Source organism: Phalacrocorax carbo, chromosome 9 (assembly GCF_963921805.1).
Source record: "Phalacrocorax carbo chromosome 9, bPhaCar2.1, whole genome shotgun sequence".
Taxonomy (NCBI): domain Eukaryota; kingdom Metazoa; phylum Chordata; class Aves; order Suliformes; family Phalacrocoracidae; genus Phalacrocorax; species Phalacrocorax carbo.
This window is the reverse complement of record NC_087521.1, coordinates 24963883-24990486: the sequence shown is the minus strand read 5'-3', so window position 1 is coordinate 24990486 and position 26604 is coordinate 24963883. Positions and strand designations below refer to the sequence as shown.

Here is a 26604-nt window from a genome sequence, read left to right as displayed (position 1 = left end):
CATGTTAATAGCCAGAGGGAAAGCTGTCAGTGCCTCTAAATATCACAGCGTTCATGGTGATGCACGATGCAGACTTTAAATATTCAAATAATCAATTCAATGCTTAACTTCTTTTATTGATAACAAGAAACAACCCCCAAAATAGAAAAGAAAAACACCAACCCCAAAAGCAATCCTAGCTTCAGTTAGTGTTAATGATGAAAGATTAACAGGCAACACATAAATCAGTTTTATTCTGCAGAGTATAGTATTTCCTTTCAGATTGTATGTAATCCAGTTTTGCCATGAAGAAACACAAGCAATTTGTACTCTCTGGGTTTTCAATTACTATTAAAACAATAACAACCACCAGAGACTGTGGTTCATGCATTCATATGTGTCAAATTCACCTAAGCATGAAAACAGATACCTCTTCTCATTTATAAATACATGAAGTGTGTTTTAATTTAACTCTGATCTGTTACATCATATTCCCTTGACACAAGCCATGCCATGGCTACAGACGGGCACTTCACGTTTTACAGACCAAAATCCCTGCAGTAAATCCTCTCTTTGCAGTGCCCAAGTGCCCTAGAACGATGGAAAACCCTTAATGCTGCGGCTCAATTAGCTCCAACCCACTTTCAGATTCTTTCCCCAACGTGTGATGTTCTCAAGCCCACTTTTACCCAAGGCAAAGCTGAACATTAAGTATAACAGACTGACAGGAGGTTTCAAACTGCAGTCCAAGACTGAAGCTCTCTATTCCCACCTCCCATACCCCAAGGAAAGAAGCCTCTTACAAGAACGGAAATGGAGAGAGGCTCAGCCTCACTCATCACGTCCCACAGCATGCTGCTGGCTCGACAAAACCCATCCTGGACACTTTTACAGCCTGTTTTGTAATTAATTTCTGTAAGTGGATAATTGGCTCATTAAGCTGAATGAGAGCAATATGATAATGCACAATCCAAAAATGTAACTCTTATTTATCCCACTGTTCAGTCCAGCCTTCAAAACCACTGCAATGTGATTCCTACTGTCAATGACTTCTGAAGGAAACAATTTAACCTGGTAGGCACGATGCTGTCCAAGCTTTAAAAAGTTAAGAAAAAGACCTTTACAATGGTATGTACTTTTTTTCATATGTAGATCGCACCAAATGCCTCCCATTCCTTTACTAATGCTGTCAATTTTTTCCTCAGCTATTTAAGATGGTTCCGCTTTCCTTTGCATGGCATCCCATGTGGCTAGCATTGCTCTAAGGGAAGGCACATGAAGCTCATCTGTCTTCCCCATACAGCTCCAAACACAGCACATGGACATATATATATATGAAAGGTAACGAGATTGTCTTAAAGCACATTATGGTGAAGGGATCTGAGAGCCTGCAAATATGTCTGGAGGGGAGATTACAAGGAGACACCCCCCTCAACAGCGGCAAAGTTTTGGGTTGCTTCAGTACAGTAAAATCTGTACCTTGTTTGCTGATAATGAAAAAAAATCAAGCCTGAAATGACACTTGTGTATAAAGAAGATAAGGAAACAGGGCCACAGTACACTACACATCATAGCAGGGGAGGGAAAGTTAAGTTCATGTCATTCACTCTTCGCTGCACAAGTGCTGCTATTCCCTATTGATCTCCACAGTAATTGTAAGTAGCCACAGAAAGCCATTTCCACTGCCAGGACAGTGCTTTCCAGAAGCAGTTTTGCTGTTTACAATACCCTGGGGAAAAAGACAGAGGAATGTGGAGGAAGGAAGGAGATTCTTCGCCCTCAAATTTGTTTTATACTGACAGACATCCATTGATCTTGTAGGAGGTTTTTTCCTCATTTGCAAGGACATATCCTTCCATTCCCTGAAACTCCCTGCTCAGAAAATTAAACCATTTAAGCATAAACTGGGGCACTAGAAGCAGATACAACCAACACCAGAGGACAGGGCAGACATGCACAGGGCAGCAGCAAGACACAAGGCCACGGCAGGTGGTTTGCAGTTAGTACTGGGCAAGAGAAGGGAGCCGAGGCAGGTGATGTGGCAGGTACATCAGCATTAACAGGGGAGATGCTGCCCCACCTAAGTGACCCAAGAAGGAGGAGTTCAGAAATGCAAAGCTTCTGCTGCTGTCCCTGGAGTCACTCACCTGCTTGCAGAGAAAGGTCTCCCAAAGAACCAAGCTGAGACCCTGTCTTTGGAGAAGGGGCCAAAAGCAACAATTGTTTGGTCTTCAAAAGGGAGAAGATTTTTGTGGACGACTGCAGATGAACACTGCAATAGAGAAACTAAGGATGGTATAAACATCTTCACTGAGCATTTTCAGGCTTCAGCCTGTGAGAGGACAGAATTGGCCCATGGAACGCCGTCATGCACAGTTATTTGGGGCATTTAGACCGTGTTGTGGTGGCATTCAAATTCCCAGGCCCACCTCCCACACATCACCAGACGGGTTTGTCATTGCATGGGGGATGCCTCTTCCCTTCCACCACATCCTCCTTTTTTCAGGAGGAAAGCAGCTTTGCCACAGCAGGCTCTGAGCTAGCAAAGGAACAAGCTATATTTATCCTAGAACATTTGCAACTCCTGATGGATCTAGAACATACCATAGTAAAAAGAAAAAATGCTGTTTTCCAGTATTGCTGTTAGTACTTGCACGAGCCAAGTGCTATGAAACAGCATCTGACGTGATAGTGCTTTACATACTCCCTGCAGGGACAAACCACCACCTGGAAGAAAACAGGGAGGAATCAGGCCCTTTACTAACAGGAGGCCCAAAAGACCCAGTGAGAAAGTTTTACAAAGTCATGGTACAAATCTGTACTCTGTCTCCCCTTTATCTGTTCAGCATGTAACTGGCACATGATTTCCAGGCATTACTATAAAGCAATTTATTCTTCAGACAATAGGCAGGAACAGTAGGTTCCTCCAGAGCCAGCACTGCTCCTGCTTTGAAGCTTGGCTAAATGCAACCACTGCAGACCATGGCAGCTGGCGGGCTGAGCCACAGAGCCTGCTGTGAACTACTGTTAACACATACATTTGGTTTTATTAAGTCCTTCTTCTTCCTCCAAGTGTTATAGTCGTGGTTTCTGGAGTAATCACAGGCACTGTTTAGAAATAACCTGGAAATGAATGGTTGAAAAGCCCTCACACGGTTCACCTTGAAGCTGCTGAGCGTAGGGGTTTACTGGCTCCACCAGAGATGCACCTGCAGCCTATGGGGTCTGATGCTTCATGGAGGGATCAGGCTCAACTCCACAGTCCTCAGCTGTTTCATCCAGGATGCCCCCTTCCCTGTGAGGTTCCCCAGCCTACCTCCCTACCCTGGCAATAGGGCTTCCTTGACAGAAATCAGTGTTAAAATTCAGATTGGTGCATCAGGGCAGCAACTCCTACTGTGCATGCTTTCAGACCAGATCAGTGGTGAAGCAAGGACCACACATGAATGGAGACCCTGCATCTGCAGCTGAACGGGAAGGGAGTGGGAAGAATGCAGAGGAAGAAACAACTTTCAGGGTTTCAGATCCAGATTTTTTGTGCAGAGGAGCTGGACCAGACCACAACTTCCCCCTAACGCCATTCTCTTTCATGAAGCAGTAGTGACCGCAGCTATGAGGATTTCCACTAGGAAATCCATGAGCTTTGTTAACTTCCAGTGCTCATAATGGGGCTGTGCCCACAGTGATGGAGAGGGCTGTGTAAAAGATGCTACAAGAATTCACACCAGGAAGCCAGCAGCCACTGTCGGCGTTTGGCCTCTGCCTCTGCAGAGCCACCAGCAAACAGGGCTGAGGAGAAGGGACCGAGGCTGCCGGACAGGGTGCAGGGTGAGAGCAACATGCGGACCAAGTTTTCAAGAGGCCTCCGAAGTTGGACAGTAAGTTTTGTCTGTGCTGAGCCTGCCCAGCCAAGAAGGGATGTTGCTTCACAGCTGCTGAGGCTGTGAGTCTACTGCCCTCCAAATGGATCTGCTTTCCCATTGTCCTGAAATTCCAGGCTTGGCTCACACTACATTTAATTAAGGTTGGAAGCTTTTTTTTTTTTTTTTTTTTTTCAAAAAAACCCAATACTGAATAATAACACTTCAGATTAGCCAGCAAAAGAGACGACTGCTATTGGACTGAAAGCTATAAGGCATCCACAAAGTCTCAGAAGGTACCAGCCTGGGTACCAGTCTAATGCAGTAGAGGATAATCGGTAATTGCAGGCTTATGTATTATGGGGCCAAAGCAAATTACCTGCTGATGATGTCTTTATAGCACTGATGCTAGGGGTGGAGGGATGGTTGCCAAATGGAAACCCGCTCAGCCTTGGGAGCCAACTGACATTCCTATACCCAGGATCACATTGTAGATACTCACAGCAGATGGAAATTGATGGCTGTAATCTCCAGGAAGAGGATGCTAGCTGCACTGAGGCACCCCTGCTACCCACCCCATGTGGCATGAACATCAATCTGGTGTGTGTTATTAGCACAATTCAAGGTTGCAGACTATTGCTGGAGAAGAAATAAAAAATCCACAACGTGCAATTGCTGAGGGAAGCAGAGAAAGAGGATGGCAATTTCTGTTAGTTCACTGGATGAAGATACGACCCTTGAGCAGTTCTGAAGTTAACACACGGGTATTAGCAGGACACACATACGCTTCTGTCCCTACAGCTACACAGTGTAGTTCTCTGCCTGCCTGGCCGCAGCATCAGTGCAGCTGGTTTTTACAGTGCTGGGTCACAAAAAGCGAGAACGATAGTGGAGATGACCTTTAGTGTAGCATCAAAGGTATATTTTGAAGAGTTGCATTTCTGCTGAAATACTGTTCAGCTCAGTGCAAAACTGGTTCTGTGCGATACTGATGTTATGAAGAGTGATGGGTGGTGCTATGGAGGGAGCGCTGCGTGCTACATCCAGCTGCACGAGGAAGCAGAGCACACCCACGTGCCCTGTGGTTGGCACTGCCGGTTCAGGGGATTCGGGGCCGCCTTCGTCTCTCTGACTTTCTGGAAAAGACATAATCAGGGCAACTAACTTTTCACCATGTGCTGTGTTTGCTGCCAGCAGATTTTCTAGCATGTGCACAGCCACGGCAGCAGCCAGATTTTGCTCCCCCCCGCTATATTTTCATGGATAGATAACCTAGCATACATCAAGATAAATTTATCTTGGGTGGAACCTCAGGAATGTTATTGTGGTAAGAACAGGAATTATGTGGGCCATAGTACAGATGAAACCGTGTCACCGGGGAAAATAATTTGAATTTATTTCTCCCATAATTAATAGCCACTAACTTTTTTAGAGGAAAGAAATCTTGAGAATATTTTACTAAACGCAAGTTTAAAAGAAAACAGAATATTGATTTTAGAGAATTTGCAAATGCTTATAATGATTAAACATTCTTCTGATACATAGTCCACAAAGATAACCCCAGGCCAGAGTAGGTGGAGACTAACATATTGATTTCATTGAAGCAGACAAAATATGCATCAGTTTGAAAGCTGGCCTTACCATTTTCCCCTCTTTGAGTCAGCAGCAGAATGGCATAATCGGAAAGCATTTTTAAAAATATCAATTGTGGCTGATACAGCTGAAAATAGGTTCTGAAACAGCTCTGATGATGACATACAGAGTGATAGAAAGTGGTGCTTACGATATAGCATGATTTACACAGACATCCCTATTAGAACATGAGTTACTTCCTAAGATACACGCATCCTATAATGATTTACTCCAATTTTTAAATTAGAAACAAACAGGAAAAAACACCACCCAGAAGCCCATAATAAGACACACAGTTACGTCTGTGTTCCTTCATCTTGGTGTTGGTAGACACGGCTGCTGAGGATATTCTGTCTTTTCTCCCAAGCCTAGCAGCAGTGGCACATTCTGCTTTCAATAAATGGTCCTGAAAAGCTGCTTTGTTTTCAAGAAGGAATATGAAGGGACTAGAGAAGACCAAATTGGCTTGTCCTGAGCACCCCTTTGTAGTGAAAATCTGCCTTCCAGTTTCACAGAGATGCTGTGGTTGAACCCCATCCAGTGTCATCCACCACAGAGCAGTCCCACCGCCAGGGCTGAAAGACCTGGCTTTCCATGTCCAGAGCCAGGCGCCGTGTTAAACCCAATAAATTATTCAGCTACCAGATTTCACTGCAGATTTGGCAGTATGCTAAGGTACAAAGGTTATTCAGCACACATTAATGCTTAGGAAGCATTTGCCTATTCATAGCACAGCATTTACATTTTCTGGAGCTTTTTAGCAAGGTTGTTCTAGGCACAGCAGATATAATAAAACACTCCATACATATTGAAAAGTCACCAGTTCTTGTTTCATTTTTGCAGACTGAAGGGTGAATTTCAGGACAGGGTGAAGCAGATGTGTAATTTTGTATTCCTTGTAGCAGTCTCAAAGAAAAAGTGAATAACCATCATTTAAAACTGATGGCAAGCTCTCTCCAGCAACAAAGACATCCCCTATGCATTGGAAGCATTTCTTAGGATTTTGCGAGACATCCCTATCTATGCCTTTTCTATACCACCTCTTCTCAGAGATCCCTTTGCCCATCTCAGACATTCATTTTGCAGCCACGTCACACATCCACACCAAATCCAGTGTCTGAACCTGTACCCCACTCACCTTACTGTCAACAGAAAGGCTTTCCCCCTCCCCCAAACCAAGGGACAGTGACGGTTCCCATCAAGCTATGTTTGTTTAAGCAAAAAAAATTTAGATATGACAGTAAGAAATAAAAAGCCCAGAAAGAAAATCACAGCAGTGTGGCATCATTGTGAGGTGTGCCCTAAACAGATGAAAGCTGCTGTTGTAGAGATTTTGAGTAATTTTTACAAAGGAGAAAGTAAAACTTTATACAACCCTGCAAAAAAATAGTTCGTCTTGTGAAATTGTAGTCTTTTCATGTATGCTGTCCTCTCTGCGTGGGCTGCTCTGCTGCTTTGTATATGGATTTACCACTGCCTCAAATACTGTCAGAGTGCCCCATGTTCCCAATGGAGCAGGGACTCTATCGCCAGCAAGCTCTTTCTAGATACGAAACCTCTTCAAGTGCCAAATGACATTCTGTAGCTTTTCCTCTGGAGCTGAGTTGAGTGAGAACAAACTTCTGCTGCTACACACAGTCTTGATTTTTCAATTTTGTTTAAATTAAATTGGGACCATCACTATGACACTCCTACAGCATCTCCCAGAAACAGGCAAGGGAACAGAGAAGAGAATCCTTCCCCCCTCCCAGATGCTCCACTGTCCATCACACAGGACTCCTCTCTGTTGACATCTCTCAGGGACACAGTATGGTAGTGCTTTTAATTACTTGCCTCTTGGCTGATGTGCTACAGCCTTTGCTTGGGAAGAGCAGGCAAAGAAGCATGGGAGGAAACTTTTGTGGTTTGTGGTAGTTCTTACCATGCTGGTTTTACAGAGGGGGTTTTTTTGTTTCACTGAGTCTCTTCTGTCTTGCTGTCAGCTCTGAAGCAACTCTTCCTGCACAGAAAGCCCAAACTTTCCATTGCACAGAGACAACATGCTATGCACAGAGACAGCAGGCTACACCACCCAAGACTAAATCCTACATGCAGTTATTTCCAGTTGGTGATGCCGGAAAACTCACCCAAACCCACCATGCAGGTGAGTGGCAAAGCCAGAAACAGCCCCAGAAGCTCCAGACCACCAGGCCAAAGCTCAGATGCAGATCACGGTGCTCTTCCTCCTCTGATCACCCCATGCTTACAGCAAACATCACCCCAAGCCCTAAACAGCTACATGTGGCAGAAGGAGAAGGAAAAAAGAGAAGAAAAAGTAATAATAGGAGACAACTTCAATCTCTAAATTTTCACCATCTGCACACTTTATTTCCTAAAAAGGCACCTCCATAAAAAGAAACGCCTTTTTAACAATGCTGAGGATTAAACCCCTGTCAAATCTGACAAATAAAAGCTTACTCAGAAACTCTAATGTATTTCTTGGGGATTAATGACACTTGAAAGCAGAACAAATCACTGTACTACAATAAACAACCATAAGGAGAAATCAGCACTTAATGGTGATTTACTTCCCTTACAGAAAACGGAAAAATTGAACTATTTGGGATGAACCAAATAAAAACCATCATTTTTGCCTACAACAAACCTTTTGTTTCAAATTAAACTAAAAACTAAGTGTTGTTTTCCAATTTGGGATACTTTAAGACCTTTCTAGTAAAAGCAAAGGATAGTTTCATAAGGGGATTTAAAAGCATGATTTCCCAACCACTGTGGCAGCTGCCTTGGGTCTGCACCGCAGATCTCTGTCCTGGCCATCTCTCTTCCCTGGAAGTGAGAAATTCTTGCAGAGGTGCAGTGAGCTGGAGTGGGTGCTGCATCCTGGGGTACCACCTCCCCCACCCAGGCTCCTTCCGAGCAAACATGCATCTCCATGTGGGCCCGCAGGTTATACTTCCCAAAGCAATAAGTACAGGGGTTGATTTGTTTCAGTTATATTAATTATGATTTAAATCAGTAAGATTAATTAAACCGGGGTTTCCTTCACTATCTCCATTTTGGTTTGCATTTGTGCTTTTTAAATCTATTTTCCCAACGGAAACTCTTATTGGTTAGAAGAAACTTGGTGCTTTCTTAGGTGAATACACTATTCAGTATCTAAATGCAATAAGCAATTACACAGATTAAACATACCTTTATTTGGAATTTTAATTTTTACATTAACTTAGGCAAAGTGAATGATGTACATTTTATATTTCATAGATTATTATTTTTTTCTGGTTTTGATTTGCCATGCTGTGTAGTGATGGAAATTTGAGTTTTAATTCACAGCATATAAAAATAAGCTCACATAACTCCCTCAGTGCTATCTAAAAAGTAACTTTAAAAATATTACAAAATAGAGATTAAGATCATCTGCTATCACACCAAAGTGACAGACTCTAAGCTTGGTCTCTCCCACAGCTTTAGAGCTAGCAGATCTCCTTGATCACATTTTTATTCATAATTAGAACACCAGAAAAAAAAAACCCACCACAAAAACTTTATGCTTATTCTATTCGGTTTCCAAATATTTAATTCACAGTAATCAGCCAAGGCAAGTGAACTAACAGGAATGAATGCAGCCCTCTCTGTACTTACGCAGGAAGAGGCAACAGTGGCTTAACTTTTAAATGCAACCACTTTCAGACTGCCACCTTTTCTGTGAGCAGACGTTCTGTGTAACTTCAATACCCAGCATGTAGCACTGCCTGAAGTGTTCTTAAGCGAAGGTAGATTTTAACAATTCTTTTTTAAAGATATAAAACAAGGAAACACAAACCTTCATCCAGCCAAGCAATGAGCTGTGGCACATGCTGACAAAGGCTCTCAGACTAAGAATATAAAATACAGTTTATGTATTACCTTTTGTGGCTTATCAAAAGTAAAACCCAACACCTAAATCCTTCTACTAGGCTGCCCTCTTGTATTGGCTTTCCACCCCAGGTGAATTTCCATGTTACTTAGTTTTAATAATAGCACATGTTCAATAATAGCTTTCTCTCTTGTTTCAGAATGAGACCTATATATTCATTTCATTTCCATAATTCACATTTACAAAGCTACTGATTTCCAATTTCATTCATTATTTGCCACCTGATGCTGCTTCTAACCAAGTACCAAGCAAAGAACCTTCTCCCAACCTCTGAAGCTGCTCAGCCACGAGTTGAAATGTAGCTATAGAGGTATTTCAACATGCCTAGCAAGACTTCAAGGAGAAACTGCTTTTCTCGCATCTCCCACCTTTTCCAAACAGTGTTCAGAATAATGATCAGGTAATCAGATCCACTGGAGGCAGAAAATAATCTAATAATGGCTTTCTCGGCCTGCAATTCTTCCAACACCTGTTGTTCCTGCTGTGTTTCATATTTCAAAGTTTTTTTAAAATAAAAGATAGTGCTATTTGCTTAAAGTCCTCATTTTAAACAAGCCTGCTGAGAATGCCATTAATAAAGTTCCACTAACAGAGACACCAGGATAAATACAAATAATTACAAACACACTATTCAAAATCAATTTTAATCCCCAGTTAACTCCATTATCTTCTCTATTTGTTTCACATTTAACTGTCTTCCTCGACTGTCTGCTCATTTTATTAATCTGCTCAATTTTTTAAATCAAATTTTAAAAATCCTGAGGATAAAGCATTTTGATTTTTATTTCTTAACTCAGCCGACACCAGACTGGTGACAGATACCCTCCCACCTAAGCCTTCTCTGCTGGCTCACGAGACACCCTTCTTGCAGCAATACACTTGACAGAAGTGCAAGATGGTTGAGCCACAACTAGTGCCGGGAAGTGCTCTAACAGGTGCCTCGTTAGGACTTGTAGCTGGAGTTTCACTCTCACCACCAGAAGGCAAGTGCCCAGCTAGCACAGGCGGTCCAGGAATGAGACCTGCCAGAGAGCCGCTCCTGGGTCTTGTGCTGCTCAAGCTCTTCATAACATCACGTGCAGTCCAGCTTCACAGGATCACTGCAGTGCCATCCCAACACTTCTCCTACACAACTTGCTGGCCCCAGCACTGAGCTGCTATACACGTGTACCACAGAAGTTCCCCTGCCTCTTGCAAGTTTTTCAGCATCCTTTTGCAAAATCAAAGGCAGCATTTGCTTCCTGCAATATCTCACGGCAAGAAGGGAAACCTGTATTTGAGCTACTCCAGCCAAGCAACTGGCATGTTTTCACGTTTGCTCCCTGCAGCATGGGGAGGAAGAGAGATAAGATCAGGGCAAGGGAGATAGGGAAAGTTGCAGCAAGAGGGGACAGGACAGATTTTTGAGAGACAGAAAGAAATAGGTCACTGGTTGTTAGAAAGAGAACAAGTGGGGTTTTTTGGTTTTGTGTTCATCTAGTTGTCCTGGGTCAAATCCAGTGGAGGCTGGCCAACTTCCATTAGCTAAGCAGCCGGCCCACTGCATATTCCACTTGGGGGTTGCTGTTTCATTTCTGGAGGCCTTAAAGACACCTGCTAGAGCTCTCTGCTACCATAGCCAAACGTTACGTACAACTAAAAATATGCTTTGTTTATTTAAATGAAACTTTTAACAGGCTGTAGGGCTTGTGGACTGATGTCAACAGCAGTGAATCTCTGCCTACCCAGACAACAGGTGCAATGAAAGCAAGGACACTTCTCTCCCTTGGCATGTAGCAGGGTGCTGGCAGTGGAAGGAAAAGATAAAAACACAGGATAAGAGAGGGCAGGTCTGAAGGATCAAGAAGGCCAAGCGGGAGAGATTTCAACCTCCCCACCCCAGCTTCTTGCTATCCCAGAGGACGAGATCCCACATTCACTCCTCGCTGTGAGATAAGATGATGCTCTTTGGCATGAAGATGTTGCTAGGTGACATGTTTTTAGGAGATTTTCCAGGGCAGAAGCCTCCTTCTGGACCACACCCCAGCACTTCTCTTGTTCCATGACCCTGCGCTCCAGCCATGCTGGATGGCTGGTCACAGACCAGCTGCAACTGTGGGATCCTAACCTGCGAGGAGCCCTGCAACACAGCTCTGTAGGCATGTGAGATGCAGCACAGCTGCAGGGAAGTGTGAAATGGGCGTCCAAAGCATGAGTCACACATTCCCCTTGCAGGCTGCACACTAGGGAGACAGCCCAGTCTTGTTTCTTCTCTTTAACTGCTGCATTCACTGTCTACTGTTTGGAGCTACCCACCTCTTCCACACATAGGCAGTACGCCTTGCTCTAAGATGACCCATGCTGGCAGGCAGATGATGTGTTTGGGAAGGAGCAAGAAGTCTCATCTTGCAAAGAAGATTTTGTGAGCTCAGTTCATTCCTCCAACATGAGCATCTGGAGGGAAACACAATTCCAGAGACTCTGAATCTGGCCCTTTTTAGACTAAAAGCCAAAGAGATCCTGGGAGCAAGGTGCCATAGCTGGCAAATCAGAACAAGAGTTCCAGGAGTAAGAGAGGTTGTGTGAGTCTGTCCTCACAACACCAAATATAATCCACACAGGACTCTAAAACAAGTTAGAGCAAGAAAATTAATACATGTTTAAATAGACTGTTGTCATCTAGTACATCTCACAAATCTAATCAGAAGTAACTAATACTGCAAAAGGCTCTTGCAGTGGCATCAGATGTAGCATTTAATAGTCAATTTGCAAAGGCTATTGGTTTCTTTCTCCCTTTTTTGGATGTGTGTAGCTGATGATTCACATCAGGTTCTGCTCCTGTCCCAGTCCATATTCACTTCAGCTTGTGACCATACGGACACCATCCTCTGTCTTCCATCCCCCTTTTCTTTCACCTACCACAGCAACAAAATCTCCAGGGTGTTTCTTTACTCACAGTGTTGGACTGTGGCTGATACACATCTTAAAGTAAATACAAAATATCACCAAGCTTCTGGGCAGGCAGGTGTGTTTACCCAGCCTCTACCACCCAACCTCACCATTACAGCAAGCTTCACCAACCAGTCTTCGGGGTTGCATAATCTTCTGATCAGACTCATGGAGCAGGACCCTGAGTGCACAAAACTTTCCAACAGAAGAATAACTTTGTACGTTAGCTAAATGCAGTTTGATGAAGCACTGAAGGTGTGTTTAAGCCCTAAGCTATCACAAAGCTTTGAAGCACATGGTCTGAATTGAAGCATGCGCTCACGTTCTCTGTTAAACTGGGGCCCATGTCCTGATTTGAATCGAACTTTTCTCACCTAGCACTGAGTTCATGGAAGCCACTTGATCAGCTGGAGAGCAAGACTAGCAGGGTTTGCAAAATGAGGATCAGATCGCCTACTTCACAAGAATAAAGAGGTTAAATTCATTAGTGTAAGAGGTGCTCAAATATGAATATAGTGGAGGCAATGTGAAATCTCAAAAATTAACAGTAAACAGGACAATTTTCTGACAAGTCAAGCTATCTTTATCTAAACTGCTGCTGTGCCTCATGAGGACATTTGCAGGCAGAATACAGAAGTAATAGTAAAAATTACTTTTAAGTAGGAAGACGCACAGGAAATGTTAGATATACATTTAGATATGTGTACAGTCAAGGACTTGCTACTAAGCCTGCTGAAGCCAATGGGTCTGAGAACAGTCTTAGAAACCCAAATGTAGGTACCACGAAAAAAAAAAAAGCGTTTGTGATCCATGACTGAATACAGCTAAAGGGAACTGGTTTTTCTAATTATATTTATCTGAAAAATCTTTTTGATTTAAACACTCTCATAGCTGTAACAATGTTATCTAATTTTGGCAGAGCAGAATAGAGTAGACTGACTAAAATTAGGTTTGCAAACATGCACCAGGAGACACAAGGCTTCACATGACTCATCTGCTTCTCTAGTTAACAGCCTCCCTGATAGACTAATGGAGGAATCCTCAATGAGGATAATAATTTTCTCAATAAAGGCAGAATATTTAAAGTAACTGTGTTATGAGCAATAAGAACACACTGCATTTGCCCTGAGGTAGCACATTAATTTTCAAGACATCTAGCAATAGAAGACCTCTTATGTGGAGAAAGTACTTTTAAATATTTTCCTGGAAGGGTACTTAAATCTGAATGAATGTGTTAAAGCTTATACAGCCTCACCTCCTGCCACAGGTGTCTTTGCTGGGAAGTCACATTATAAAGCAATGTGACATGTAAATATACAAGCAACTTTGTCCAGGAGGAGCGATCCAAAATAAAAATGCCTAAGCAGAACTGATTGTTAAAGAAGAGTGGCTCAACCTTAGCAGGTTTACACCATGGGAGTCTCACTATCCCCATTTTGCAGACAGTGAGTCTGTTTTAGGCAAAGTCACCCCAGTACAAGCACAAACCTAGGAAGAAACCCCAGGTCTCCCCAGGCCCTGCTCCCAATCCACTCACCACATCCTACCATCTCCTTTCTGAAACCCATCCTGACTCTATAACAGGGGTGGGAATCAGAATAAATCCAACGATGTTCTGCACTAAAATGTTAAAGTTGCTGAGATCAGTACTTTCTACCTTAGTTCTTCCAAGTCAGAGAAGAGCTCCTACATGCCATACATGCCTCATGCTCTCCAAAGGCTGGGCCAAGACATAACAATGCTAGAACAAGGCTGCTCTTATCAGTGCCTCCAAGACCATGCAAACAGGCAGCAAGATTACAATAATCTGGGATGCACGGAGGGTTTCTGTGACAAAATATTCTAGAAAATCTGACCAGCTAATCACAACACTGAGTGACGCACATCAGTGAAAGAAAGGCTAACTCTTTCACAGAGAAAGATGGCAGAAGGATAAATATTGCGCCTCTCCTGCAAACAAGAAGTGTGACTTCAAGTTCTGTGCATATGACAGTTAAAATTTATCCCAGCACTATTAAAGCTGCGATCATGCCAATGCAGACGCTAAGGTCAGCTTAGCTGACTGATGTCTGTCCAGATGAGTTTCACAGTCTGCACAATCCCATGCTGCTGGGGAGCATCAGACAAGGGTCTACCGATACATAGGCAACCACACCTGCCCTGACAGCTGCAGAAGGTCTTACTAGCACTTTTGAAGTGAACGATAAATAGCTGATGGGCCGGGAAGGCAAGCAGAAATGACAGCCCTGGGGCTAAAAGTGATGAACCGACAGCTGGCGGGGCTCAGGGAGGGATAAAAAATGATCCACACCAAGGGAGGAAGCCTTGGAGGCTGAGACAGGGGAGGCCATGGAAGAAGACAGAGTGATTTCCTACTTTCAAAAGGATTTAGAAGTCCTAGACTAAATTTTTCACACCACTTACCTACTTACCTTCTATTTCTGGCTAGACTCTAGGTCTTTATTCCAGTAATGACTTCAAATTGGGCAGCCAGAAAAGGGAATGGGAAAATATCCACAATTGCCCTTTGTACTATACTCCCACAGGTTTAATTACTCTGGTGCCCCTAGTCCTGCCTTTTCCCACAGGTTCTTGGGTGCCTTCTGTGAGGAGCTCTCACCTTGGGAACAAGGCAGTACAAAACTGCCCTGGTCTTTGAACTGTCAGGGCAGGCTAGAAAGAGCTCCAGATGCTGGAGGCTGCAGAAGAGAACAGACCTGTATAAGAAGGGACGTTGTGATAAGAAGAGGGAAAGTTACTGTTTAACTGGTTTAATTAGTGTAATTGCAGAAACCACGCCTCTTTTCATTGTAATAGGAATATGAAATAGTTACATCTCATTCCCTCTCCCACCTTACACCCAGAAACATAATGGCACCAACATTTCACTTAATGGGAATAACTCCATTTTCTCTGCAAGCAAAAAGTCAAGGAACTTTGTATTTTTAAAAATGAAAATTGAGATTAGACTTGGCATTTAGAAGCTTCCAAAACTGGCAGGCCCTAGGGCCAGCGACTTTACAGTCCTGAGAGGGCAGCTCTGCAATTTCAAAGAAATTAAGTACAAGGAAACTGCACAAGTTGACCTCCTCTTCTGCAGTGGGGAGAGAAAGCCCAATGCTTCCTTGCTTCACTGGGCAGGCATTCCTGAAGATGAGTAAAATATTGTAATCAAAAGCCCAGTCTTCACAGGGAAACTCGCTGAGGCAGCTGGTCTCCATTCCAGCTTAAGAATTCAACTCTACTGGCCCCTGTAGAGGAGCAGGACCCTGACACAAGCACGTTACCTTCAGCTTTCTTTTCTTGTATGACTTCACAACCCTTCTTATGTCTGTAGATGAGTAAAACCTCTTTGCATAGCCACCGTCATTTCACTTGCAGACTTAGGCAGCAATCTTGCAGTGGGGAATTGAGCCCAGCGAGCCAGTGAATGCATCTTTTCTTTCTTAAGGAAGTGCAACACAGCATTTTCTGCTAGAAAGAAGTCTCAGTTGTTCAGCACCTTTTGAACACATGCTTCTAGAAGAGAAATATCTGCCACTATAATTAAGGGTAGGGTGCTTAACTAAATATTCCTTTTGTCAGCCATTCATTTTAAAATGAGAATTTGTTGCCACATTATGCCATTTTAATATTGGATTGCCCTCAACCAGAACATCTGTGTACTTAACCAGCTGCTTTAAACAACTGCCTTCTTTAAAACTAAGTCAAATAGATTATGTGTTTTATTGTAGCCAAATTTACTGTGACGTTCATTCTCTCCCATGCTGTACTTGGCAAGAAGAGAAAGATCAATTCATTTCCAAATTTAAAAACAAAACAAAACAAAACCACTCTTACTAAATGGACAGCAACTGGTGCCTTGTAACTGTGATAAAGATGTTAGCACAGTAACGTTAAAAATTATTTACATATTCATCTGCTTAATATTTGATAAGACAGTTGGAAACATGCCCCAGCAAACAGCCAAGTTCAGTCACTCTGCAACTGGCAAGAACAGGGGAAGAGGAGAGCAGCTCCTGGGACACGTAGGTAATTGTAGCCTTCAGTTTAACGTAGGCTCGGCTGCTGTAACTTGGCTTAGGATATTCATGGGCACTTTCAAAAGCACGGCAGCATCTCTCAGAGTAGTGAGATGCAAAAGCTTAGTTAGGTGTAAGAAGGGGCATGGGATTTCTTCTCCTGGGGCTCAACTTTTAAAACAAAAAGTTATCAGTTACCCTTGTGAGAAGGGATTTAAAATGTAAACTGGATGTAATGGGCCCATCTGCCCAAGTTTTCAGAAAGCATGAACCATGCTCAAGCTCCATGCTTAAGCTGTTTGCTTTTATTATTTCCTGTTATTTCACTGGTTAATGAATTCTAAGCTGGACCTAGTACAAGAATAAAGTAGTACTGCATGGAGAAGATCCCCAGCTACTCTACACAAAACACAGCAGTTTGAGACTTTGACAAGATGATGTCAACAGGAGCACAGGGATTATTTTCTTGAAGGGAATTTCCTTTTTAGTATTTGGGAACTACTGCACCAGTGAAACTAGGCTGGTCTAGCATGACATTTAAAACAAAACACTTAGGAAAAACAAGTGGTTTCAGGCAAATGTCAGCTATCCCAGCTTCGTCAGTTAATGGATTCGAAGCATAAAGACAATAACACCCAAGTGAGATGACAAAAGTAACTGACTGTCAATGTAAGTCACAGACCAGGAGAAGCTCAGCGTACACTTTGACATATCTACTTTTATGTTTCAGTTGTTCACTATATCTAGAACCTTCTTAAATCTTCTGCAATTCCCTCTGCAACTTCACCATCCCAATGGGCAGGTAAGTAAATCATGAAGGGAGCTATTCTGAGAGTCCCCTTCATTTGCATAGGTTTTACTACCCAGGCACAGGTAGCTCTTTGGACCTTTAAATACACCTTTCTCTTGGAAAGCTTCATGGCACCACAGTGCAGACATTTCAGTTGTTTAGGTGTTATTACGTGTCCAAAATAAAGCCAAAGCACAAAAAAATGCTGGCAAACTACAAGGCACATCATACAACTTAGCATACAGGGAGGGTTTTTATTAATAGTCCGTATGAATACAAAGGGACATGCAATATCAGTTAAGATAAATTAGCCTGAGAATATTGATGTAGCAGTGCTTAGGGTACCCCTGCAAAGGTGGTCTTCAAACAGCTGTGTAAGCAGCACAGGCACTGTATTAGAAATGTATTTCAAGGAGAATTCAAAGTACACTTAAAGAACAAGAACATCCCAAGGGATGCTGTAAGTGTCAGAGAAACAAAGAGCAGAACTGCTAAACGCTCACTACAAGAGGGCAACAGGTTGATTTTGTTTGAAGAGGTACAATCAGAGCTGCATGAAATATCCCAAGTAACACTGACACCATTCTGTATTTTTCTGTCTGTACCCCAATCACAGGCCAACTTCTGACTTGACTAGCACCTCATTTTACAAGGGAGCTTATTTACTGCATTTCCTGAAATAAAAAGATGCATTCAAGCAATAAAATTAATTCAAAGCTGCGATCTCACCCAAGTCAGTGAGACAGTACGTGGGTCATTCCCATGTTTGTACTCTAAAACTGTAGTTAAATCTAATGGATGTTAAAACACAAGGGCCAAAAGCTGGAATAAAGATGATGAGAAAATGAAAGTGCCACGTGCAAAACCCTACTATAAAAAGGTAGACTGTTATAAGCCACAACGTGGGCCAGATGACGTATTAGAGACACACTGTCCTGACTTCTGCTTCACCTCGCCCAGCCCAGCCAGCCTCTAAGTTTCAGTTCCTTGTTTAGACTCCCTTAAAATCAGGAGAAATAAAAGTGTTTCTAGAGCATGCTTTATCCATTCCTAAAGTAGGCGGCTAAAACAGGTCAGATGAATCACGTTAGCAGCAGCTTTCTCTCTGCATTGACTACACAAGGAGCCTACAGGGACCAGGTTGGATGTAGACATTCAGAGTTAGGGAAAATGAAGCCCATCTCAGATATCTGCACAACTGCATCCACAGCACTGCTTATCCTCTCATGGCTGAAAGTGGGGCTAACTTCCATTGCAGAGAAAAGTCAAAACTAGAAGGCAACCAGCCTTCTGAAGACTGATCTAAAATCTGAATTCCCGACACGGCAAGGTCTGTCCTTCCATTTCAAACATTTGAATTAAGACTATAAGTTGTAAGAGTCTGAGTCATGATCCCTATTCCCTGCACTACATCTAATCTGGAATCTGACATTTGGCATGTCATTTAACCTCATTTTTCCTCTAACTGCAAAGTAGGGATAATTATAACAATTCTGCAAGAATGCCGAGTCTTAATTGCTGACCATCTTTAAAGTGTCCTGGGATTCCAGTGCCTCTCATCAAAACAGAGACACTATTAACTACCATATGAACACTTTCCTGATTACCATTACAAAGACAGCATTTATCCGATATTTACCTTTAAAATAGCTGAAATTGATTTGAATGTGCTTTTTTTTTTTTTTTGATAGTCCTTCTCAGTGGTATTCACATGCTTTCTCCTCTGGGATTTGTACCTTCTGATCTGACACTTTGCAAGTTTACCACCATGCTCCCTTTTTTACTGCCTGTTAAAATCATGTACTGCTGCAAAAAAATTCAATTTTTTTGCTTTCTGCCTACATATGGCTATATATAAATATTAAAATATATATATACACACACACATAAAAGCCCACACACTCTGCCATTCAGTTTAGCAGACAAATAGATTTGAATTTTGGTTATGTAAACAAATCTGCAGCCTTTTGCCAAATCTAATGGATAAATATTAGTAATTCCTGTCTAGAAGCCACACTTGAATCCCTGTACACAGTAACTCAGACTAAAAATCAAAATAAAATGTGGTTGTCTCCATCCCCTATTCTCGCAACCCCAGCAAGGAAAGCGCTCACACAATACAAACGCTTTCATTTTAATCTGAAAACAGCTTCCACTTACAGCACAATGTAGAAATACATACAGGAAAAATATATACATGTAAGTACATATATGTGTACATATACACATATACAGTCACGCTTCAGAGGGAAGGCATCCTTGGACCAGGGACACCCACAACAGTAGCGTCACTGGAGCCAGGATGTCACTCATCAGAGCCACTCTCAGGATTTAGGACACCCTGTACCGCCACTTCTCTGGCTTTAACACACAGGTGAAGTAAAAGTAACCTCCCTTTGACATTTATGGATGAAAACATCTCTGCTCATTTTAATTGTTGTCACTTAGTATCACAGAGTACCTCTCACTGGGAAAAGCCATGGGACTGATCCTGCGCACGCCCCAGCACCTCATGCAGAGCTAAGAGGGGAGTTCCTGCGGCTTACAGAAACCCCCGGGCACCCTGTTGAGGCAGGCTGCCAGCTGTACATTGAAACTTCGAGGGGAAGGAGACAGCAAGGACAACTTTTGGAGGAGCACGAGTGCTGAGGCAGATTCCCGCAGCCACACTCGTGGCATGAAGGATATGCACCGCAGTGAAAGCAACCTGCTGACAGCAACGGAGACCAGTTCAGCCCAGTTGCCAGCCGTGAGACATGAATCTCGCTGTCCCCACAAAGCTGTGATCACATTGCTGCTCTGCTGCCCCTTTTTGTTTAAACAGACACCCCCCCTGCCCCGTGAGAGCTTCCAGCCCTGCACGGGGCTGACCTCAGTGAGGAGTGGGCAGAGCTCCTGGCAGGTACTGCGCTGCAGTGCTCGTCGTCCGAAGCACAGCGCCTCGTGTCCGCAGGCACGCATGCACCGTTTCTGGTAGTATCCGCACTAAATCTCAGCATTAGAGACAAATCCTCAGTTCTCTGGCACAACCGTCACTGTCAGATTTGATCTCCTCTCAAGGTTACAGAGATTTTGGATTGAAGACTAGAGTCTGCAAACTAAAAACCAACCACAAAAAACCAGATGACTCCTCCAGCCCGTATTCCTGGATGAACGGCTTCCAGTGACGCACACTTCTGGCAGTTGCAGCAAGTACCGGTGTAAGAGGCTGCAATTCCAGCAAAGCCGGTGCACCTGCGCCTCCTCACTTGTCCACCAGCTCTGTCCCCACTTGCCTCAGCTTGCTTGAATATCGAAGTAGAACTCAAAGTGACAAGCAACACCTGTTTCCACAGCTATTTTCCACACCCAGCTACATCTAACACTTGCTTCATTGACTCCTTTAAAGCTTAATAATGGTTTCAGTGAGCAGTCCTGGTCAAGTTTCTGACTTTTTTACTTAATGCTTCCATGGCTGAGCTCAGACATCTGAAGGAATCTGGGTTTAAGTAATCTGCTCAACACAGAAAGCCCTGGAAATACGCTTTCTGCTTGTCATCACCTTAAACCACATGTGCAAAGCTGCAGTACAGTGTGTATTTTTCCACTGTAGCAATGCAATGGCAGGGTTTTGCTTCCCTTGCGTTGGATTTTCTCAGCAGCTCCTCTACCAGATGGACTCAGTGAAGTATAAAACAGGATGCATGTCTCAAAATGCACTCTTAAAATTCAAGTTTCTATTCATGGTACCCACCAAAAGGCTCTGTATCATCCTTTTAAAGTACTGAGAAATGACTAAAAGACCTGACTGAGTTTGTAGATTAGCTGTTTTAGTTTACATATGTGTAATTTAAATGTGTACAGTTTGCAGATGAGGAGTTTAAAACCACAGAGGTCCAAGAATGCACCAAAAACTTAAATTTGGCAAAGGGTGACCAGCTGAGTGCTGTACATGGATCACAACACATACTGGGGAAACACCCCAAGAAGTAAAAGTGTAGCAGGCTCTCCAACCTTGGTGGTACCGCGGACGTGGCAGTCCCCGTGCATGGCAGCAAGGCAACAGCTGCCCGGCTCCTGCCTGCACCCCCGAGGTGGGGCTGCCATCCTCAGCATCGCCTGGCCAGCCAGACCGACCTCAGATCCTTCAAACAGAACAAATCAAAAAACAAAGCAAACCACATTCCAGACCTCAGAAGCCAAATCGCACAACTACAGGGAAAACCGGTCCGTATCTGACCTCTTTCTCTCCCCTCGCCCACACACAACAGAAGCCAGCTGAAATCCCCAGTATTTAGCAATCGAGGTTACCCTGACATAGATCCAGGGTCACACAAGCGTGGCCGGAGCACAGAAGGGACGTGGGAAGCTGCAGGGACTGAGCTCACACCCACACCCAAAGCTTCTGCACTGACATGCATAGATGTGACCCTTTCTGGGGGGAGAAAATTGTACCTGAGAGGAGCACGACTGCAGCGGGGGCTGAGGTGATGTCAAGTGCACGACGTCCCTCTCTGAACAACCCCTTCATTTCTGAAGTCTCGGTGCTAGGAAATCACATCATATTTCAGGATTGATTTCTCTCTCTTACTTCAACCTTCAAAACTGGGATATTGTTACATCTTTGTCAGCAGTGTCAGGATTTTCCACAACAAATCAGACATCTTTTTCCTGTAAAGTTACCTGGATACCTTACATGTGCTGTACCCTGCGGATACTTCATTTTCACCACCTTCTCCAACAGGACCTTTTCCTTCTCCTCTTTTTCACACTGCACTTCATAAATAGTTTAAATAAATGCCTATCCTCGTTTAATGACCCTGTGCTGTCTGAGCGAGTTTGAAAAATATCATTAGTTACATGGAGTAACTAAAAATGACTGTAGGGGAGCTATTGACATGAATGCGTTACCTATTATTAGCACCAATAACCTTGTTTAACAAGCCAGCACAATCTTTGAAGTATCATCCTCAAGCTTTGAAGGCAATCATTTTCTGAAGACGGTGGTGGGTTTTTCCCCACCCTTGTATTACTAAGGACTTGGGAATCCTACATCATTTGCTGCTTCTCTCGCAACAGAAATGTCCCAATACCGTAACAGGATGAGCCCAGTTGCACCATATAGCACACCCGCACTTGACTCACCAGACTGCCTTACTTGCTTTAAAGCACGGTGAAGCTTGGGCTGTATTGTCTATTTTCAAAGGACATATAGTGACGGTGCAATTATCTGGCTTAACTGGGACATGCATTTATTTATGCCCAAGCGGTAATGTAACTGCATGTGACCTAAGGCATAGGATCCTGGCAAGAACCTTTCTCTGGTGACAAGGTCACAAGCAAAATGCACTTCATTTATTCTAACAGCATCTTTCTGGGTTACAAGTGAATTTTTTCTTTACTTTGTCCCTCTTGTATGTGCTTCTGAAAAGGCTTGGACCACCACTGCCTACCAATCACCATTGCTCACCACTCCAGCAATTGCCAACATTTCCTGATAAATCTTACTGGTGATGTAAAAATCACACGTGATATTGTAGTTTTCCAGTTTTAATGTGTTCCTGTGGAAGAGGTATTAATCTGTCAAGTCTTATTTTCCTGCAACATGAAGCACTGAAAAATCATAGATGTAAGAAAATCTCAGCTTCTACAATGTTAGGGTCAAGATGCCTGCTCCCTCCATTCTGCAATACATGCAGACCACATTAGAACCACATTTTCTACATTCTTTAGCACTGAAAAACAAACATGAATTTTCAAATAATTAAAATATTCCACATCTATGTGAGCCTTTAAAGACAAAGGCCAATTTTCTACGTAAATAGCATCCAGCTGGTCCTCCTCCCCGGAATAATTAGAGCAGATACACGCTCTTGTGAAAATCTGATCCAAGTAAAACAAATTTTTCTTGATTTTTCAAATATGATTCTTAGATTTCTGTTCCCCAATTAAAAGAAGAATGTGACTTTGATCTCAAATACTTTGTAACGGATGTCAAAAAAAGTCTTATCTACTACTTACATTTTAACCCAACTTTATAAGAAACAGCCCATTGTCAAAGAGCAGGAAAGCTGTGCTAGCTGGGCAGAACAGTGTTAACTACGTGAAATGCAGTTAGCATGAAATGACATCAAAAAAGTGCTGTCTCATCAAGCAAAGGCAATCTGTGGAGGCAAGGTTTGCAGGAGTAGTTCTTTTATTAGACCAATTCTTAGAGTCAGAAAAAAGGTCTTTGATACAAAACCCCCTTCCTTCTGAAATAAGTTTCACCTCTTTCCCTAAGATTTTCTCAGTCATCTTCTCCCTTTATTTCCTTCAAGTTTGCTTTTTCCCCACTCTTTCCTTCCCTCCCACAGACAAATTTAATGGGAAATTAGTCTGAGGCTTTAGAACATTGCTAACAATTGATACTTTAATGAAAAGAAAAGCAGAAGTTTTACTTCAGAGAATTATCCATCTTCTGGGTGGCTTTGATATTTTCTAATTTCTTTGTTTGCAACTTCTGTTTCAGATCTGTAAAGGGCTTGTGTGATCACAAGCTTGGCTATTTTCACCAGTTACAGAAGTTGGTTTAACAAAAGCTATTCCTTTTCCTTTCAAACATTGCCTCATTTATATCCCTAGACCGTGACAGCTCTACAATAGCTTGTTTTATGGAAATACATTGGTTCCACAGAGACAGCACAATGTCATGCTCTGTAGCTAGATTCCTAAGACACTTGCCTTGATGTGGACAATCCAGATTTTAAACCAACAAAATATCAATTGCAGAGTGAAAGGCTCACTCCTTAAACGCACACTGAGTTCCTTGGATGAAAAGGGCTTCTAGTATTGAAGCATAACCTTCCTTGCCAGTGTTTTTTCCCCCAATAAGCACCATATCTTCTCCAACTTTAGTTGATGAACACAAAGCTTTTAAGGATGGGGTTCGAGCTGATGCTACGTGTAGTCAGCCTCTCCCAGCAGATGATGTTGTGAGGTCCTACCCTCCTTCCTGTGCAAAAAGAGAGGTCACCCTGTCTAGCTCTCTGCTCCTGATTACTGCAGGAACCAAACCAGTTCCCAGGAGAACAAGGTCAGGAGCCAGCCCAACTCATGCTGGAATAAGTAGGGAAAATTTTTCCCCTTCAAAAGCAACGATGACCTTTAAGGACTAAAATGTATCACAGGAAGAAGCCCCCATATCCTGTATCTACCTTATGAATACCAGAAATAGCAAGACTGGCCATTTGATCTGTTTGGCCTTGCTGCACAATAAAAGGCAAGAGGGAAGTTGGACATCCTCACTGTCCTGTGGCACGGCAACTTCTGTGCCCTGCAGTTAAGGGCAGGGACAGAGATAATCAACATCTCTGGAAGACACCAGGATAGCAAAATCAAGCACCCACCCCTAAGAAGCTGGCACAGCAGGTAAGAAGCAGCGATCAGAAACTGTTTTCCATGAAAGTTCAAGTGAAGTGCTTAAAATCTTTACAGACTTTACACTAAGGCTTAAGAGAGGCAGGCAGGACTGAGAATGACTTGCTCAAATGGATGCCCATAGGTGTATTTAAAAATTATCATAAATTCTGTTATTTGAAGAAGCCATCTGTACTCGTGTTTGTTTTCATTTTAAAGATTGACTTCAATTTCCATGTGTCTTGATAACTAGCTTCAGTTCTGAAAAGTGTGTCTGGATCCTCATCAAACAACAGCAGCCCCTTCTTGTTTGTGAATATTTCTACAAGGATGGTTAAAAAAAGGGAGGGGGAGATAAACATGTATAGGATATGAAAGAGACAACAGAAGAATGCAAAAACAGGCTTCCACACCAAGAAGGCAAAGGGAACAGAGAGGAAATGTCTTGGTTTTGGAAATGGATTCTACTGTAGTAGATCTCAGGTAGCCTAACCAAGCCTTTGGCACCAGTGAGATGGTGCAGGGTGTACAGCTGGACTGCGGAAAAGACGGGACAGAGAGCCCAAGTTTCAGGCACCAGATACACCCCCACAGAGTATTTACATTGACTGAAACTGGAAATTACCTCCTAATATACACACACTGGAGCTGCTCTAGTCCAGCAAACACCCTGGGATGAATCTCCTTTCATATTTATATCCGGGATAATTTTATAGTCCAGGGACCAGAATATTTTCCCCTTAAAATCTGGCCAACACTAATTCCACCATCTCTAACAAAGTAGTCTCTAGATATTTTTCTCTTCAGTAGAAATATTACAACACAGCAACTATGACAATAGCACATGCTTATCTTCATTCCCAGAAATGGTATTCTCATATTACTTCCTTAGAAATATTTCACTCCTTCTCTTCAAATGTCTCTGTGCGAAACCACTGAAATATGTGGCAACTGCAGTGTCAGTTGTCACGGGGAAAAATATGTCAGCAAAAACATTTGATGCAATCTGCTGTTTAAGGAAACAACGTTTCTTCAGGGTGTATGCCTTGTGTGGATAAATAACAACTGTCCAAAAATCAAGCACCTAAAATCAATTTCAAATATCAAAGGGCAGATTTCAGGTGACTACCTTCAGCAAAAGGAAAAGGCAAAACTACTTCCTTTTTCTCCTTTTTTAATTTAGTGCAAGTTTGTTTCAGAACAAACCCATAAAGTTCAGCCTCTTGGTCACGAACTGAAGGGTGAACTTTTCAGTGAAGAATGATGCAAAGGGTATTATGGATCTTACAGGAACCCTAACTTGCCCCCCCAGGCACATGAATTCTCTCTGATGAGATGCATCATATGGAATATCCACATTTGCAACGTGAATCACTAGACTTGCCAATTCCTGTGCGTAATCAAAAGCTTCTGTCTCAACTTTTATCGAGTTTTGCAGTCAATTTCCCTGTACCCACATAAGGACAAAAAGAGGAACCAGGTGGTCCGCTGGTGGACGTGGTCCATTGAGGAGCAAGTGTTGAGCAGGCGGAGGCTCGCCAGGCCTGCAGCTTCACTTGTCTGAGGAAGCCGAGCTGTCCACTTTCAGCTTTTAGGTTCATACATTTGTGGTTATTTATTAAGCACCTACGGGATATTTTGAACATGACAATGCAATCAGTGAGTTCAGCAATGCGGGTTAGAAGGGGCTGAGATATTGAAACTAATTATGGTCTGCCAAAATACCATCCTTGGGTTTTCTCCATTTTAAACTTGTTTGCTCCCTTTCATTTTAACACCTTTTGGCTTCAACAACAATTACTCCCTGATTCTTTTTCCCTCTTGTCAGAAAAGTCTAACTGCACTATTTGGTGTGTTTTTCTCTAGTTGCTCCATCTAACCTGGGAGGTCAGAGTCACCGATTTGGAACAATAATTTGTTCCACTTCTCCATGGTGCCACAACCCCATTACCCCTCTCCACAAACACTACACACTTGTAGCAACTGAAACAGTCTTTTGGCAACTCTCCTGATGCTTCTTGCTCAGCAATAGGATCATATTTCTTGTAGAAAAGAACAGCAGATTTTTTTGTTGTTTTTAAAGAGCAATTTGTGACACAAACAAAT

The 26604-nt window shown here is 42.8% G+C and overlaps 1 protein-coding gene and 1 long non-coding RNA gene across 6 annotated transcripts in view; one reads left to right on the top strand and one right to left on the bottom strand.

Moving 5' to 3' along the window:
- The window catches only part of EVL (Enah/Vasp-like), a 156755-nt gene that overhangs the window by 101806 nt on the left and 28345 nt on the right, over positions 1–26604 (bottom strand). The window lies entirely within an intron of this gene.
- On the top strand, positions 10316–24685 carry LOC135315034 (uncharacterized). The gene is made up of 3 exons (XR_010374476.1): positions 10316–12783; positions 17062–17133; positions 19570–24685. It is a non-coding gene; the product is annotated as an uncharacterized LOC135315034 (long non-coding RNA).